The sequence below is a fragment of the Arachis ipaensis genome, chromosome B02, assembly GCF_000816755.2.
Source record: "Arachis ipaensis cultivar K30076 chromosome B02, Araip1.1, whole genome shotgun sequence".
In the NCBI taxonomy this organism is placed as follows: Eukaryota; Viridiplantae; Streptophyta; class Magnoliopsida; order Fabales; family Fabaceae; genus Arachis; species Arachis ipaensis.
The window spans coordinates 57,039,529-57,058,655 of record NC_029786.2 but is presented as its reverse complement, the minus strand read 5'-3'; positions in this window follow the sequence as shown (position 1 = coordinate 57,058,655).

The following is a 19,127-nucleotide window of genomic DNA, read 5'->3' as shown; positions in this document are numbered from 1 at the left end:
CCCTAGCCATGGGCTTGAGGTCATGCCTTCTTAGTTGAACCGGCTTCCCTCTTGAATCTATCTTCCATTGAGTGCCCTCTTCACAAATGTCTATGAGGACTTGGTCCAACCTTTGATCAAAGTTGACCCTTCTAGTGTAGGGGCGTGCATCTCCTTGCATCATGGGCAAGTTGAATGCCAACCTTACATTTTCCGGACTAAAATCCAAGTATTTCCCTCAGACCATTGTAAGCCAATTCTTTGGGTCCGGGTTCACACTTTGATCATGGTTCTTGGTGATCCATGCATTGGCATAAAACTCTTGAACCATTAAGATTCCGACTTGTTGAATGGGGTTGGTGAGAATTTCCCAAACTCTTCTTCGAATCTCATGTCGGATCTCCAGATATTCACCCTTTTTGAGCTTAAAGGGGACCTCGGGGATCACCTTCTTCTTGGCCACAACTTCATAGAAGTGGTCTTGATGGATCTTTGAGATGAATCTCTCCATCTCCCATGACTCGGAGGCGAAAGCTTTTGCCTTGCCTTTCCTCTTTCTAGAGGTTTCTCCGGCCTTAGGTGCCATAAATGGTTATGGAAAAACAAAAAGCTTTAGCTTTTACCACACCAAACTTAGAAGGTTTGCTCGTCCTCGAGCAAAAGAAGAAAAAAAAGAGTAGAAGAAGAAAATAGAGGTGATGGAGGGGGTTTTGTGGTTCGGCCAAGGGGGAGAAGTAGTGTGTATGATGTGTGAAAATTAATGAGTGAAGATGGGTTTATATAGGAGTGGAGAGAGGGGTAGGGTTTGGCCATGTATGGGTGGGTTTGGAAGGGAAAGTGGTTTGAATTTGAATGGTGAGGTAGGTGGGGATCTATGGTGGATGGATGTGGATTGGTGAAGAGATTATGGAGAAAGGGTAGGATTTGATAGGTGAGGGGTTTTTGGGGAAGAGGTATTGAGGTGATTGGTGAAGGGTATTTGGGGAAGGGTGTTATGGGAAGGTGTGAAGAAGAGAGAGAGAGAGAGAAGAGGTAGGTGGAGATCATGTGGGGTCCACAGATCCTGAGGTGTCAAGGATTTCTTATCCCTGCACCATGTTGGCATGTAAACGCCCCCTTGATTGCCAATCCTGGCGTTAAACGCCAGGTTCCAGCCCATTTCTGGCGTTTAACGCCAGCTTTTCTCCCCTTTCTGGCATTTAAATGCCAGCTCTATGCCTATTTCTGGCGTTAAACGCCAGTCTGGTGTCCATTTCTGGCGTTAAACGCCCAGAATGGTGCCAAACTGGGAGTTTAACGCCCATTCTGCTACCCTTACTGGCGTTTAAACGCCAGTAAGCTTTTCCTCCATGGTGTGCTATTTTTAATACTGTTTTTCATTCTGTTTTTGCTTTTTCATTTATTTTTGTGGCTTCACATGATCATCAACCTACAGAAAACATAAAATAACAATGGAACATAAATAGATATGATTAAATAAAATTGGGTTGCCTCCCAACAAGCGCTTCTTTAATGTCAATAGCTTGACAGTGGGCTCTCATGGAGCCTCACAGATACTCAGAGCATGATGATGGCCTCCCAACACCAAACTTAGAGTTTGAATATGGGGGCTCTATTTGACTCTGCATTGAGAGAAGCTTTTCATGCTTCCTCTCCATGGTTACAGAGGGAGATCCTTGAGCTTTAAACACAAGGAAGTCCTCATTCACTTGAAGGACCAATTTTCCTCTGTCAACATCAATCACAGCTTTTGCTGTGGCTAGGAAGGGTCTGCCAAGGATGATGGATTCATCAATACACTTCCCAGTGTCTAGGATTATGAAATCAGCAGGGATGTAGTAGCCTTCAACTTTTACCAAGACATCTTCTACAAGTCCATAAGCCTGTTTCTTTGAATTGTCTGCCATCTCCAGTGAGATTCTTGCAGCTTGTACCTCAAGGATCCCTAGCTTCTCTATTACAGAGAGAGGCATGAGGTTTATACTTGACCCCAGGTCACATAGAGCCTTCTCAAAGGTCATGGTGCCTATGGTACAAGGTATTGATAACTTTCTAGGATTCTGTCTCTTCTGAGGTAATCTCTGCCTAGTCAAATCATCCATTTCTTTGGTGAGCAAGGGGGGTTCATCCTCCTAAGTCTCATTACCAAATAACTTGGCATTTAGCTTCATGATTGCTCCAAGGTACTTGGCAACTTGCTCTTCAGTAACATCTTCATCCTCTTCAGAGGAAGAATACTCATCAAAGCTCATGAATGGCAGAAGTAAATTCAATGGAATCTCTATGGTCTCTATATGAGCCTCAGATTTCCATGATTCCTCATTAGGAAACTCCTTGGAGGACAGTAGACGTCCATTAAGGTCTTCCTTAGTAGAAATCACTGCCTTTCCCTCCTCTATGCATTCGGCCATGTGGGACGTGTTTATGGCCTTGCATTCTCTCTTTGGGTTCTCTTCTGTATTGCTTGGGAGGGTACTAGGAGGGAGTTCAGTAATTTTCTTACTCAGCTGACCCACTTGTGCCTCCAAATTTCTAATAGAGGACCTTGTTTCAGTCATGAAACTTTGAGTGGTATTAGATAGATCAGAGACTACAGTTGCTAAGTCAGAGTGGCTCTGCTTAGAATTCTCTGTCTGTTATTGAGAAGATGATGGAAAAGGCTTGCTATTGCTAAACCTATTTCTTCCACCATTACTGTTATTGAAGCCTTGTTGAGGCCTCTGTTGGTCCTTCCATGAGAGATTTGGGTGATTTCTCCATGAAGGATTATAGGTGTTTCCATAGGGTTCTCCCATGTAATTCACCTCTTCCATTGTTGGATTCTCAGGATTATAAGCTTCTCCTTCAGATGAAGCTTCTTTGGTACTTCCTGTTGTAGCTTGCATGCCAGACAGACTCTAAGAAATCATATTGACTTGCTGAGTCAATATTTTGTTCTGAGCCAATATGGCCTTCAGAGTATCAATCTCACAAACTCCTTTCTTCTGATTTGTCCCATTATTCACGGGGTTCCTTTCAGAAGTGTACATGAATTGGTTATTTGCAACCATCTCAATGAGTTCCTGAGCTTCTGCAGGCGTCTTCTTCAGATGAAGAGATCCTCCAGCAGAGCTGTCCAATGACATCTTGGACAGTTCAGACAGACCATCATAGAAGATACCTATGATGCTCCATTCAGAAAGCATGTCAGAAGGACACCTTCTGATCAATTGCTTGTATCTTTCCCAAGCTTCATAGAGGGATTCACCTTCCTTCTATATGAAGGTCTGGACCTCCACTCTTAGCATACTCAATTTTTGAGGTGGAAAGAATTTGGCCAGAAAAGCACTGACCAGCTTTTCCCAAGAGTTTAGGATTTCCTTAGGTTGTGAATCCAACCATATTCTAGCTCTGTCTCTTACAGCAAAAGGGAAGAGCATAAGTCTGTAGACCTCAGGGTCAACCCCATTGGTCTTGACAGTGTCACAGATTTGCAAGAATTTAGCTAAGAGCTGATGAGGATCTTCCAATGGAAGTCCATGAAACTTGCAATTCTGTTGCATTAGAGAAACTAATTGAGGCTTCAGCTCAAAGTTGTTTGCTCCAATGGCAGGGATAGAGATGCTTCTCCCATAGAAGTCGGGAGTAGGTGCAGTAAAGTCACCAACCACCTTCCTTGCATTGTTGGCATTGTTGTTATTTTCGGATGCCATGGCTTCTTCTTGTTTGAAAATTTCTGTTAGGTCCTCTCCAGAGAGTTATGCTTTAGCTTCTCTTAGCTTTCTCTTCAAGGTCCTTTCAGGTTCAGGATCAGCTTCAACAAGAATGCCTTTGTCCTTGCTCCTGCTCATATGAAATAGAGGAGAAGAAAGTATGGACTCCTCTATGTCATAGTATAGAGATTCCGTGAGATGTCAGAGGAAAAGGAGAATAGAAGGAAGAGGTAGAAAGGAAAGAATTCGAACTTATAGAGAGAGGGAGTCCGAATTGCACATTGAGGAAGAGTGCTAGTCCCTTAAATAGAAGAAGGTGAGAGGGGAAAAAGGATTTTCGAAATTAAATTTTGAAATATTTTGAAATAATTAAAAGAAATTTTGAAAAAAATTGATTGATGATTTTTGAAAATTAAAATTGAGAAAGTAGTTAAGTGATTTTGAAAAAGATTTTGAAATCAGAAATAAAAAATAGATATGATTGAAAATTATTTTGAAAAATATGTGATTGAGAAGATATGATTGAGAAGATATGATTGAAAATTAATTTAAAAGAAATTTTTAAAATTAAAGTTAATTACTTGACTAACAAGAAATTAAAAGACATGATTCTAGAATTTAAAATTTGATCCTTTCTTAATAGGCAAGTAACAACTTGAAAATTTTGAATTAAATCATTAATTATAGTAAGGATTTTCGAAAATACTAAAAAAAATGGAAAGGATTTGATTTTGAAAAGATATGATTGAAAAGATATGATCTGAAAAAGATTTGATTTTGACAAAATTATGAAAATTTGAAAAAGATTTGAATTAAAAACAAAATCTTCCCTCTTGTGCCATCCTGGCGTTAAATGCCCAAAATACTACCTTTTTGGGTGTTTAACACCCAGCCAGGTACCTTGGCTGGCGTTTAAACGCCAGTTTTCCTTCCTTACTAGGCGTTTTGAACGCCCAGCTTTTTCTCTGTTATTCCTCTGCTATATGTTCTGAATCTTTAATTCTCTGTATTATTAACTTGAAAAGACATAATTTTGAAATTTTTTTTTGAATTTTTAATGATGAGAAATAATCAAAATGCAACTAATCATGAAAACTAAGATCAAACAAACAATGCATGCAAGACACCAAACTTAGAAATTTTCATATTAGAGACATTAATAAATTGAGAATGCATATGAGAAACAACAAAACACACAAAACAAGAGAATTTAAAGATCAGAGCAAGGAAATCATCAAGAACAACTTGAAGATTAATGAAGAACATAATTCATACATTCAAAAAATGTAGGGAATTAAATAAAACATACAGGATACCAAACTTAAAAATTGACATTAGACTTAAACAAGAACCACAAATTATTTTTTATTTTTATGATTTTATTAGAATTTTTTTTTGTAATTTTTCAAAAATTAATTGGAGAAAGAGAAAATAAGGAATTCAAAATTCTTAATGAGAATTCCAGGAATCATGCAATGTTAGTCTAAAACTCCGGTCCAGGAATTAGACATGGCTTACTAGCCAGCCAAGCTTTCAGTGAAAGCTTCGGTCCAAAACACTAGACATGGCCAAAGGCCAGCCAAGCTTTAGCAGTTTATTACATTCAACAGCAAAATTGATAGAAATCAACAAGCTCTTGCGATGATAAGTTGAAACCTCGGTTCAAACGGTTAGACATGGCTTCACAGCCAGCCAGACTTCAACAGGTCATCATGAAACTCTAGAATTCATTCTTAAAAACTCTGAAGAATAAAATAGAGAAATTTTTTTTTTGAAATTTTTCAAAAATAAAAAGTAAAAGCTTAAACATAAAATAAAATTACCTAATCTGAGCAATAAGATGAACTTTCAGTTGTACAAACTTGAACAATCCCCAGCAACGACGCCAAAAACTCGGTGCATGAAATTGTGATCATCAATGGCGCCAACAACTTGGTACGCACAATTGTAATCTCAACTCTTTGTTACAACTCCGCACAACTAACCAGCAAGTGTATTGGGTCGTCCAAGTAATAAACCTTATGTGAGTAAGGGTCGATCCCATGGAGATTGTCGACTTGAAGCAAGCTATGGTCATCTTGTAAATCTTAGTCAGGCGGATTCAAATGGTTATGGAGAATTGATAATTAAATGTACACGTTACTTATCTCTCTTTGCACCCACGCATGCGTGTCGCCAACGCGTACGCGTCGTGACCTATTTCTGGCATTCACGCGTACGCGTGAGATAAAGCGTACGCGTGACCCTGCCCTGTTTCACCACTCTTCTTTTCTTATCTTCTTTCCTTCTTCTCTCTTCTCTTCTTTCCTTTCCCTTCTTTAACTATCATCCAATACTACCAATCACCATCTATCACCATTTCTTTTAGTCAGTTGGTTAGTTAGTTTGATTTATGTTTAATTTTCTGTTTTTCATTATAGGTGTTGGGTTAATCTTGTTTGCTATCTACTGCTGCTGATTATTGATAAGATGTTGTTTTAACATCATTGTTGTTAATTTTCATTGTTGAATTTTTTTATTGAGGTTACAATTTATTAATCGGTTTTTAACTCTTCATGCCTAACATTTTTGAACACCAAGTACATGTGAAATTGCCTTCAAGCTTTCTAAATCTTTTGAATTGCATGTTTTGGCCACCATGTGATTTAAAGCATTTCATTATGATTAGGAAATTGTGTGTTATCAATGCATTTTTTGTTAGGTAATGTTTGTTTATAATTTTCCCTTATTCACTTCATGCATTTCATGCATTGAGATTGTGGAATTGTGGAATTGGATCGAAAGCTTACCTAGTGACATATTTTTTAGCTTTGTAAAGCTTTGTGGACCATGCTTGCTATGTGATTGATTTTCATTTCTACCTTCTTTTTCCTAAGTTCCATAGCACCCATGTGTTCCACTTCTATGTCACTTAGGTGTTGCAAACAAAATTCAAAGTGCGTCATTGATTGATGTGTAAGTTTCATTTTCCATTTTGTGCATTAAGCTTCCTTGCACATCAATCTATGTCCACCCATTATCTAATTCACAATTGCTTGATTTTTGCTTGAATGCTTTTATACTTCTTCATTCCTTGTTTCGTTGTCTTAACCTACAAGTTTTCTTTGAAGTATTTCAAGCACACTAGAACGAATGAAGTGTATGCTTCTTTTGTGTAATTGTAACATAGTCCTCTATGCTAGTGTGTGTGTTCTAAACCGTGCACAACTTAGAATCCACACACCATTTTCTTCAATGTCACACTAATTCACTCACTTTATTCTAGTGATTATTACCTCATTCCAACAATCTATGCTTCTTTGCTTGTGTATTTACTTGTCTTATTATATCCTATTTCTTATTGTTAGGATGAACCATCATGAGCAAACACGGAAGCAGGAGAAGAACATGCAGCAACCGGTTGACCCACCAGCTGAAGGTGGCAATTCGGAAAGTCGCCGTACCCCCTTGCTCATCTTTGAATGCACCGAGGACGGTGCAAACTTTTAAGTGTGGGGAGGTCGTCCGACCAATCGGCGCTTTTGGGTGACAAATTTCTAATTCTAACACTTCCACATTTTATTTATTTTTAGGTCTTTTAGGATTTTTAGTTGCATTTTCTTAGTTTGCATATATATAATAAGCTTAGTCAAAATAATGAAAATTTTCCAGGAAATTTATCTATAGGGCACCCCAATTGATTTGAGTAAGAATTTTTTTTAGAACTTGCTTGAACTATATATTGTGGATCATGTTTTTGAGCTAAGAATACATAAGCATGTGAGTTTTGAGCTTAATTATGCGGTTACATCATATAACCACTATTTTCATTCTTGTGTGTATTATTCTCTTTCTATGATTGTAATCTTTGATTTGTTTGATTCTTTATGTCCAATATTTTGTGTATGAATGCACTTCTATGATTGAGGCCATTGTTTCAAATAGCTCACTTACCCAAATAGCCTTGCCTTTTATCTTCCATTGTTAGCCAACTTTGAGCCTATGCAAAAACCCATTTGTTCTTAATTTTAGTACATTACAAGCCTTAAAGTGAAAAACAAAAAATACCCTTAATTTGGATCTTTGATTAGCTTAGGCTAGTGAGTGTGTTTATCATTCAAGTTTGGAAAAATTGGAAACATTGGGTAGAGATAAAATAGTGTTTTTGTATTTTTATTGAAAATATTGAGAATTGGGTACATACTCATGTATTAAATGTTTAAACCATGTGCATTGATACCCTTGTATATATTCTATTTTGAAAAGAAAAAAAATGAGAAAAAGAAAATAAAAATGAAAAGAAAAAAATGAAAAGAAAAAAAAAGTAGAAAAAGAAAAGAAAAGGAACCAATAAAAAGGGGACAAAATGCCCCAAAGTGAAGTTCAATAATAATCAATATATATGATTTGTGATAAAAAAGAGAATGCATGAGTGTGTGAAAAGTGAAGAATGGGTAGTTAGGTTAGCATTCGAATTTTATAGGTTGTTATATAGGTTAGGTGCGAAGCTTATGTTAATTAAAGATTCAAACTTCTAGCTCACTTAACCATATACAATCCTACCTTGACCCTAGCCCCATTACAACCTATGGATAAGCCCTCATGATATTTGTATGCATGCATTGAATAATTATTAATTGTTAGATGAAAAACAAATCTTGGAAAGCATGATTAGGGGAGAATTGAGTGAATCAACCTTATACATCCGGTGAGGGTTCGATTGCTCAATTACATGTTTTCACCTATGATTATCACTTTTCTTGTAAGTTTGTAAAATCTTTTTAATAAATCAGTTCAATTGTGGGTTTGATTTGATTATGATTGTTGATAAGAGAATTTTATGTCGGTTCGGAATCGATCAAAACAAGAATCAATTCATTGGTAGCATAGTCCAAACCAACAATGAATTCTCAAGATCAAATATTAAATCCAATACAAAATAACCGAGAGTAGTTAAACCTCGGGTCGTTCTCCTTAAGAGTTACAATGAAACGTACAATTATTGGCTATGAGAGAGCATGGGGGATTGGGAATGAAAGCAAGAGAGCAAGAAATGTAAATAGCAAGAAAGTAAATGAGCATGCAAGGAATGTAAATGGCAACTCTTGGCAAGGAGTGGGTAATCTAGGATTCCTATCCTAGTTATGGACCACAAACATGGCAATTGTATGGAATCAATTCAGATTAGTCAATCTTCCTTGAGAATTAGTCAAAAAGCCATAATTGATCTCAATCTATAAGTCCTAGTCAATTCACTAATCACTTAGTGAAAGACTAGCATCAACGGAAACCAAACCAATTAACTATTCTCACACAATGCGGAATGGACATCCACAACTCAATTCTACCCAAACACCCAATTTCTCAACCAAGAGTGTGAAAACTAAACATGCAAGGAATTAAACATCAAAGCAATAAAAGTCAAGGCAATTAAAATGCAAGAAAAGGAAATAGCAAGAAAGAAAACTAAACATGCAAGAAATTAAATGAAAGCAAGTAAAAGTCAAAGCAATAAAACTTCAAATGCAAGAAACCTCTTGGCAAGTAATTGAGGACTAAGACTACCTATCCTAGTCATTGACCACAAACATATGATGATTATGAAGAGTTAATCCTACTTAGTCAATCTTACATCGAAGATAAGTCAAATAGGCATAGTTAATTTCAATCCCTAAGTCCTATGTCAATACTAAGGGGTCACATAGAGTCAAGGGAGACCAAATCAACTAACTACTCTAATATATCAAACAATAAGGGACATCAATGACTCAAGGAACACCAAAGTCAACAATTTCAAGCCAAGAGTGAAGAAAAACTAAGTAAAAACTAAGTCAAGTATTTTATCAAACACTTGGTGTGCATGAAAATAAATAATATTAAAATGCATTGAAATAAATTCTAAAGCTACCAAAGCAAGAAAATGACAATGACAACTAAAGAAAGCAATAAATGACATGGAAACATAAATTGCATTAATTAAAACTAAAATTAACAAAAGTGTCATAAAACATAAAAATGACTAAATAAAGGAAATAATAAGAAAAATGAAGAAGAACAAAGAAGCAATAACAATAAATGACAAGGAAAAGTAAATAGAAACAAGAATTAAAAGTAGAAATTACAAGAAATTAAATTAAAGAACCCTAATTCTAGAGAGAGGGGGGAGCTTCTCTCTCTAGAGAACAACCTACATAATGCTAATCTAACCCTAATTTCTCTCCCCCCCCCCTTCACATGGAGTGAGGTCTTCCTTCATATAGCACTCAATCAGCTTCAGAAAGCCCTAAAACTGGGCCCTGGAGGCCCAGAAATTGCCCCCAATGATTTGCAATAAATGAGTCACGCGCTGGGATGTGTGCGGACACACAGGTTATCGTGCGTACACACACATGGTTTTGTGGCTCTCGTGCGTACGCACACTAGGTTATGCGCACGCACACTCCAATGTGTGCTTCTCCTTTTTGTTTTCTTCATGCTTTCTCCCTTTGTACATGCTTCCTTCCACTTTTGCCTTGCCAAACTTGCCTCTAGGTCCTAAAATCACTCAACAAACATGTCATGGAATTGAATGACATAAAAGTGGGATAAAAGTGATTAAAATAAGCACAAAATAGCATGTTTTCACATTTAGGCACAATTAAGGGAGAGAACATAAAAGTATGCTATTTGGATGAATAAATGTGGGTTTACATGATAAAATCCATTCAAATTATACTTGAAAATATGGACTCATAAATTGTCTTAGCCCTTATGTTCATATATGTATTCTTTAAAATTGATTTATTTTGACTAAGTAGATTCATTCATCTAGATAGTTGCATTTAGATACGTTGCATTTAGGTAGTTTGCATTGAATAAATGTTGATACCCTTTGTTTCTTTCTTGAGTTTAGCATGAGAACATCCTTAGTTTAAGTGTGGGGTGGTTCGATAAACCCCAATTTTGTGGTTTATCTTGTGCTTAATTTAGGGGATTTTATCAACTTTTCTCAGATTTATTCAATTAAATAGCATGGTTTTGTAATTCTCCCTAAATTTGTGCTTAAGAGTGAAAACATACTTTTTAGGCCTTTAAATTGCTAATTTTAATTCACTTTAATCCCATTCGATACCTTGATATGTTTGTTGAGTGATTTCAGATTCATAAGGCAAGTATTGGATGGAAGAAGTGAAGAGAAAAGCATGCAAAGTGGAGAATTCATGGAAAAATAAGGATTTGGAGTGCTTAGAGTGACGCGCACGCGTGACAGACGCGTACGCGTGAAGAGGTGCATCATCGAAGGCGACGTGTACGCGTGACATAACGCGTACACATGACAAGAAAAATGCCAGACGACGCGTACACGTGGCCCATGCGTACGCGTCATAGCAGGCACGTGACCTCATTAAAGTGAATTCGCTGGGGTGATTTCTGAGCTGCCCAGGCCCAAATCCAACTCATTTCTGAGACTATTTCATGCAGAATTGAAGATTGGACAAAGAGGGAGTAATTAGTTTAGTTTTCACCATGCTTTAGGTTAGAATTCTAGAGTGAGAAGTTTTCTCTTCTCTCTAGAATTAGGTTAGATGTAAATTAGAATTTCTTTAGATCTAGGTTTAATTCATGCCTTGATTTACTTTTCCTTTATAATTTCTTGTTCCTTTACCTTTACTTTCCTAGTTTAGTATTTTACTCCTTGTATTTGTTTAGTTTGTTGTTGATGCACTCTTGTTTCTTTGATTCCTTTTAATGCAATTTACATTTTATGTTTCTTTATGTTTAATTGAATTGTTGTTGTTAATTCCCTGCAATTGGTAATTGTTAGATTTTATTCTTGTTATCATTTTATGATGCTTTCCTTTTATGCCTTCCAAGTGTTTGACAAAATGCTTGGAATGATGTTAGAGTAGATTTTTGTGTTCTTGGCTTAGGATGGTAACTTGGGTGACCTTGAGTTACTAATGTCCAAGTGCTTGATGATTGGTGTCCATTGACTCTGGCTTCTACTAAGTTAATTAGTGAGGTGGCTAGGACTTATGGATTAGGATTGATAAAGCTCATTTCACTTTCCTTCACTTGTTAGAGGATGACTTAATGGGATTGATCCTTGCAATTATCATGTTGTGGTTAGTAACAAGGATAGAGATTGATAAACCCCAATTTTATGGTTTATCTTGTGCTTATTTTGGGGGATTTTATCACCTTTTCTCACATTTATTCAATGAAATAGCATGGTTTTGCAATTCTCCCTTGATTTGTGCTTAAATGTGAAAACATACTTTTTAGGCCCTGAAATTGGTGATTTTAATTCACTTTAATTCCATTCGATGCCTTGATGTGTTTGTTGAGTGATTTAGGTTCATAAGGCAAGTATTGGATGGAAGGAATGAGGAGAAAAGCATGCAAGTGGGAGAACTCATGAAGAAATGAAGGAACTGTAAAGCTGCCAAGCCTGACCTCCTGGCACTCAATCGACTATAACTTGAGCTACAGAGGTCCAAATGAGGTGGTTCTAGTTGTGTTGGAAAGCTAACATCCAGGGCTTCGAAATTATATAAATTTTGCCATATGTTGCTTTGTGCTCAAGGGCGCGCACGCGCCATGTATGCGCACGCGCCGATTCTGCCCGTGGGTCCACTTTAATGAAATCGCCTCCAGCGATTTTGCAGCTCATTTTGGGCCCAATCCAACCCATTTCTGATGCTATTAAACCCAAGGATTGAAGGGGAAAAGGAGGAAGTAGTCATAGTTTAGTTTTCATCATGTTTTAGGGTAGAATTCTAGAGAGAGAGGCTCTCTCATCTCTCTAGATTTTAGGGTAGTTTAGGTTTAATTTTCTTAAATCCAAATTGTTAGCTAATATTGTTTCCATTGACGCTAATCTTTTGCTAATTTAATTAGTAAGTTGATTAGGACTTTTGGATTGAGATTAGCTAGTCTTATTAGACTTTCTCTCATGGAAGATAATATGATACCTTCTTCCAATGTTGGAGATGACGTAATAAGATCAATTCTTGTTATTATTGTGGTATGATTGATTAATCTTATTTGACTTTCTCCCTATTTGTTGGAGTTGACAAAATAAGATGAATTAATCATTGCATGAATAGGATAGAAAGCCTATGATCTCAACACTTGCCATGAATGTCTCTCTTTATTAATTGCTTTCTTTAATTGCTCATTTTACTTTATTGTCATTCATTTTCTTGCCCAATTATCAACCAAACCCCCCTTTACCCCTTCATAGCCAATAATTAACCACTTCATTGCAATTCCTTGTGAGACGACCCGGAGTCCAAATACTCCGGTTAATTTTCATTTGGAGTTTGTTAATTGTGACAACTCAAAATTTAATTTGATGCGAGAGTTGTTTGTTGGTTTGGAGCTATGCTTACAACGAAGTAATTCTTTTCTATAAGAAGAAATTCTAGACCGACAACAATTCTTCCTATCAGAGATCCTTAACCATCAACCCTTGCCAAGACCCTTTTTTTATCATTTGAGTTTCATTTACTTTCTTGTTATTTACATTTCTTGTCTCTTATTCCAAAACCCCAAAAGATACAATCCCATAACCAATAACATGAACACTTCCCTGCAACTCCTTGAGAGATGACCCGAGGTTTAAATACTTCGGCTATTTTTATTGGGGTTTGTACTTGTGACAAACAAATTAAACTTTAATCGAGGATTGTTTGTTGGTTTAGAACTATACTTGCAACGAGATTTCATTGAGAAATTATTTACCGACAATTTTCCTCTATCAAGCATTCATTTTCTTGCATCATTGTTTTCTTTTCTCAATTCTTTATGCATTTCGGCCTCAACTCTAAATGTTCTGTCTCAAAGCGGCTTTTAAGATAAGCTTTCAATCAACACTCTCAAACCATTTGGTTTAAGGTATTAGGTGTTAAAGCACTCCTTAGGATTTACTTGCTCAAGCCTTTCTCTTTGATATAATTACACCACAAGAATTTAACTACGATACTAACTCTTTGAGAACCTCCATAACACTTCTCTAAACTTCATTCCATGTCTATGAGCTTGATAAACCACCATTTTATGGTTTATATTGTGTTTAATTGTATGGTTTTATCAATTCTTTACCCACTTATTCATATGATTAGCATGCATTTATAATTCTTTCCCAAAATTATTCCATGATTGAAAATTTGCTTCCTAGGGATTTTTAATTATGTATTTTAATTCTCCTTTATTCCATTCGATGTCGTGATCTGTGTGTTAAGTGTTTCAGGCTTTATAGGGCATGAATGACTTGGAGATTGGAAAGGAAGCTTGCAAAAGTGGAAGGAACACAAGAAAGGAGGAGATGACCAGCGAGAAGTTGACGCGGACGCATGGCTCACGCGACCACGCGACATAGAAGGGAGATTCATTACAGATAATTCTCAATTTTAGATCTAGTTTTTACTCCTCCTCTAGGTTTTCTCTCTACACATTCATAGTTCTTAGGATTTTATTTTTATTGCTTTTCGCATTGGGATATTAAGAAGAGTTATTACCTCAGCAAGACTTCGTCATTCTCGTTTGTTTTCTTTACCTGTCTCTTACTCTTCCATGTCCTTTGTTTACTCAGAATTATTATTGGATTATTTTTAGAATTTATTAATACAAGAACTATTTTTATTTCTAATTGATCCCTTTGATTATTATTTATCATGTCTTTCTATATTTTCCTTTCCTATGTTATGAATTCTACATTTACAATGAGCGAGTAGTTCCAAAACTTGGATGGGAGTTGATTGAAAGGAAGACCTTGAGTTGGAATGCTTAAAAGAAAAATTGTAATTGAGTTTATTGTTGGATTGCCCTCTAGTCACTGACACCAATCCTTTTCAATTGAGCAGATTGGAATTTGTGAACAGAAATAGCTTTCCCACTTGCTTGACTTTCCCTTACCTAGTAAGGGATAACTAAACAGAACAACCCTCAATTATCAATTAATCTTGAGAGTACTCCAACAAGAATAGGACTTCCAACTAATCTACTCCCAGTCAAGGTTTTTATTTAAAATTACATAAATTCTCCAATTTAATTTCCTATTATTCAACTCAAACCATTTTTGAAAATATCTGATTAATAAAATAGCACATCTCTCTGTAATTCGTTGGGAGACGACCTGGGATTCATACTCCCAGTATTTTAATTTAAATTTTGTGACAACCCTTCTAAATTGATAAGCGGATTTCTGGTTGGTTAAGAACTGTACTTGCAACGTATTTCTTATAATAATTTCTTAACTCGCCAATTTCCGCTACGTCAATTTTTGGCGCCGTTGCCGGAGAGTTGCAATAGAGTGCTAAAGTTATTAATTGGAATTTATGTATTTGCATTTTATTTTATTTTGCTACTATGAGCTTCATGTTTGTTTCGTTAAATGACGTGTTCACTTCCTGATCCAAGCTTGCCAGTATTCGATCCTGAGATTGAAAGAACTATTTCACGAATAAGGCAAGCTCGGCGTCAGTTAGTCCTCTCTGAGGGCGGATCTGAAACGTCACTTGAGGAAGAAACAGGCTCCCTTTCTGCTGATTCGGTTGATTTACGTGCAGGTGACATGGCAGCACCTAGGAGAATTACTATCCAGGAGGCTGGAGCCCTTGATTTTTCAATGCAACCGTTTCAAGCGCATCATCCAGCGGTGGCTACAGACTTTGAAATAAAAACAGCACTGCTCAATTTGATGCCCAAGTTTCATGGCTTACCTGCTCAAAAGCCTATCAAGCACCTTAGAGACTTCCAAGCAGCCTGTTCTACTATCAGGCGTGATGGTGCAGATGAAACTTCCATTTTGTTAAAAGCCTTCCCATTCTCTCTTGAGGGAAAGGCGAGAGAGTGGTACTACACTCAACCCGCAGCAACTGTATCCGACTGGGATACACTTAGAAGAGAATTTTTGAAAAAATTCTTTCCAGCTGAAGTTACTGATAAACTGAGGAAAGACATTTCCATGATTGCTCAGGATGAATTCGAGACTCTCTATGAATACTGGGAGCGCTTCAACAACCTTCTGGAAGCATGCCCCCACCATATGATTGACAATATAGTATTGCTCGGCTATGTCACATAGGGCATGAGGCCCCAAGATAAGACTACATTGGAAAGTGCTAGCAATGGGTCTATGAAGAAGTACAAGACCACTGATGAGGCATGGCAATTGATCAGCGTCTTAGCGGAATCTACTCGGAATCACAAGCAGAAACAAGGCCGTTCAAAATCTGTTGCAGAAGTATCCTCTAGCAGAGAGACTGCTGCTCTAACTCAGAGTATCTGTGAAATGACCAACTTACTGAAGCAGATGCAATTGAATCAATAACAAGTTTAGCAAGCTCAACCTTCTCCACCACAGCAAAGCCAACAGTTAGTCTCACAGAGAGTTTGCGGAATCTGTGCTGATTACAGCCATTATACTGATGAATGTCTGTAGCTCCAGCAGGAAGATAACACCGTGGCAGCCACTCATAACTTCTATGACCGCCCCAACCAAGGGTACAATCAAGGTGGCAGTTACTGCCATGGATGGCAGGATAATTCTAACCAGAATTGGAGAGATAATTCTAACCAGAATTGGAGGGACAACAATAACAGAGGAGGCAGAGACAGTCAGGGAAATCAGAAGTGGAATAATAACAACAACAGGCAACAGAACCAGAATCAGCCTTACAGAGTACCTCACCTGAGGCAATTTCAAGGATCACAGCACAACCAACAACAGACCTCTCAGATCACTTACCCCTCTTCATCTTCTAATGATGAGTTACTACAATCTATTGATCGGAGACAACAGGCCATGGAAAATAACCTTAATTCTACTCTAAATGGCCTGAACTCTACCTTGCAAACTCTTATCTCATAGATTGGATCAATGAATAACTCCAATAACCAGCCTTTGAGCTCCAGTGGAATCCCCTCTCAACCATTACCTAATCCAAAGGGTGGCATTAATGCCATCACCCTAAGGTCCGGAACCACACTGCAGGAGAGGAATCAGGAGGAGCCAAACCCACCAAAACACACCTCAGCTGAAGAGGTAGTGGAAGTAGAAGATGTTGAAGAGGAAGAGGACATACAGGACATGGTTGATGAAGAAGAAGTTCAACCACAGGAAGAAGCACCAAAGGACGCTGAAGCTGTGAAGGACGCCATTCCTATTCCATTTCCACAAATTGCAAGGCCAGGAAGCAGATGGAACCTAATCCCAAAATGGTAGACATATTCAAAAAGGTTGAGGTAACTGTTTCCCTTTTTGATGTTATTCAGCAGGTACCTAAGTACGCAAAGTTTCTAAAAGATTTATGTATACATAAAGACAAAATTAATGAATTAGAAATTATTCCTTTAGGTAGTTCTATATCTGCTTTAATGGGAGGTATACCTGAAAAGTTAGTGATCCAGGTCCATGTATGGTAATTGTATTATTGGTGGTGTGATATCTTCTGACTGCATGTGTGATTTAGGAGTATGTGTTAGTATAATGCCTTTGTCTATATATGATACTTTGAGGCTCCCTCCCTTAAAAAGGTCGGCAGCTCGTTTTGTGTTAGCAGATAAAAGCATTATTACAGTGGTTGGAATCGCTGAAGATGTATTAGTGGGCATTAAGAGGCTCACCTTCCCCATTGATTTTTATATCCTGGAGATGCCCCAAAATGACTCAGAGAAGCCATCATCAATCCTGCTCGGAAGACCATTCCTGAAAACCTCAAAGTTCAAATTGGATGCATTTTCAGGAACATACTCTTTTGAAATAGATGGCCGAGTAGTAATCTTCAATCTGAATGGAGCTATGAAGCATCCTCCGGAGGATCATTCTATCCTCCAGTGTGACATCATAGATGAAACCGTGGCTGAAATTCACCAGGAGAAATTTGAAGAGAAGTACATAGGACAAGGTCCGAGTGTGGGGACACTTTCTGAGGACAATGACAGTGCTTTACCATTGTTACCAGCTCCAGACAACCCAGAGCCTGACCATGAGCAGAAGTTAGAATTGAAACCCCTCCCTCCACACCTCAAATATGCTTACCTTGAGGACAAGCAGAAGTTTCCAGTTATCATTGCAAGAGAACTCACTTCTCAACAAGAAGAGCAGCTACTTAGTGTGCTGAGGAGGCACAAGAAGGAAATTGGTTGGAGTTTGGCAGACATAGTAGGCATCAACCCTCGAGTTTGTGAGCACAGAATATTCTTAGAAGAGGGAGCAAAGCCTGTCCGTCAACCCCAGAGAAGTCTGAACCCCACTATCTTAGAGGTTGTCAAGAAGGAAGTGACCAGACTACTGGAGGCAGATATCATCTACCCCATCTCAGACAGTAAATGGGTAAGCCCAGTACAAGTGGTGCCCAAGAAGTCTGGAGTCACTACAGTGAAGAATGAGCATGGAGAGCTCATGGCAACCAGAGTTCAGAACGCCTGGAGAGTCTGTATTGATTACAGACGCCTCAACCAGGCCACTCGTAAGGATCACTATCCTCTTCCATTCATTGATCAAATGCTGGATCGCCTGTCAGGTAAATCACATTATTCTTTCTTAGATGGTTACACAGGCTATTTCCAGATTCATATAGCTCCTGAAGATCAGGAAAAGACCATTTTTACATGTCCTTTTGGGACTTATGCTTATAAGAGAATGCCCTTTGGCTTGTGCAATGCACCAGCTACTTTCCAAAGGTGCATGATGAGTCCTTTCTCTGATCTTATTGAGGACTGTATGGAGGTTTTTATGGATGACTTTAGTGTATATGGTGATTCCTTCAATCTTTGCTTGGATAGTTTATCTAGAGTGTTAGATAGATGTGTCAGTACAAACCTTGTATTGAATTTTGAAAAGTGTCACTTTATGGTTAAACAAGGGATTGTACTAGGACATGTTGTGTCTAATACTGGCATTTCTGTAGATCCAGCAAAGGTGGATATTATTTCTAGTTTACCTTACCCCTCCTCTGTGAGGGAAGTCTGTTCGTTCCTTGGCCATTGATGAGCGGATATTTTATACGCTTTTTGGGGATAATTTCATATAGTTTAGAGTATGTTTTAGTTAGTTTTTAGTCTATTTCTAGTAGTTTTTAGGAAAAATTCATATTTCTAGACTTTACTATGAGTTGTGTGTTTTTCTGTAATTTTAGGTATTTTTCTGGCTGAAATTGAAGGAGCTGAGCAAAAATCTGATTCAGGCTGAAAAAGGACTGCTGATGATGTTGGATTCTGACCTCCCTGCACTCAAAGTGGATTTTCTGGAGCACCCTTACTCACGTAAGGTATTACTTGGACGACCCAGTGCACTTGCTGGTTAGTGGTACGAGTTGTGAAAAGTGTGATTCGGAATTTGTGCTACCAAGTTCTTAGCGCCGTTGCCGGGGATTGTTCGTGTTTGAACAACTGACGGATTATTTTGTTGCTTAGATTAGGAAAAAAAATCTTTCTTTTTGGTTTAGAGTCTTTTATTATTTTTCCCTTGTTAAAACACTTTAAATTTAT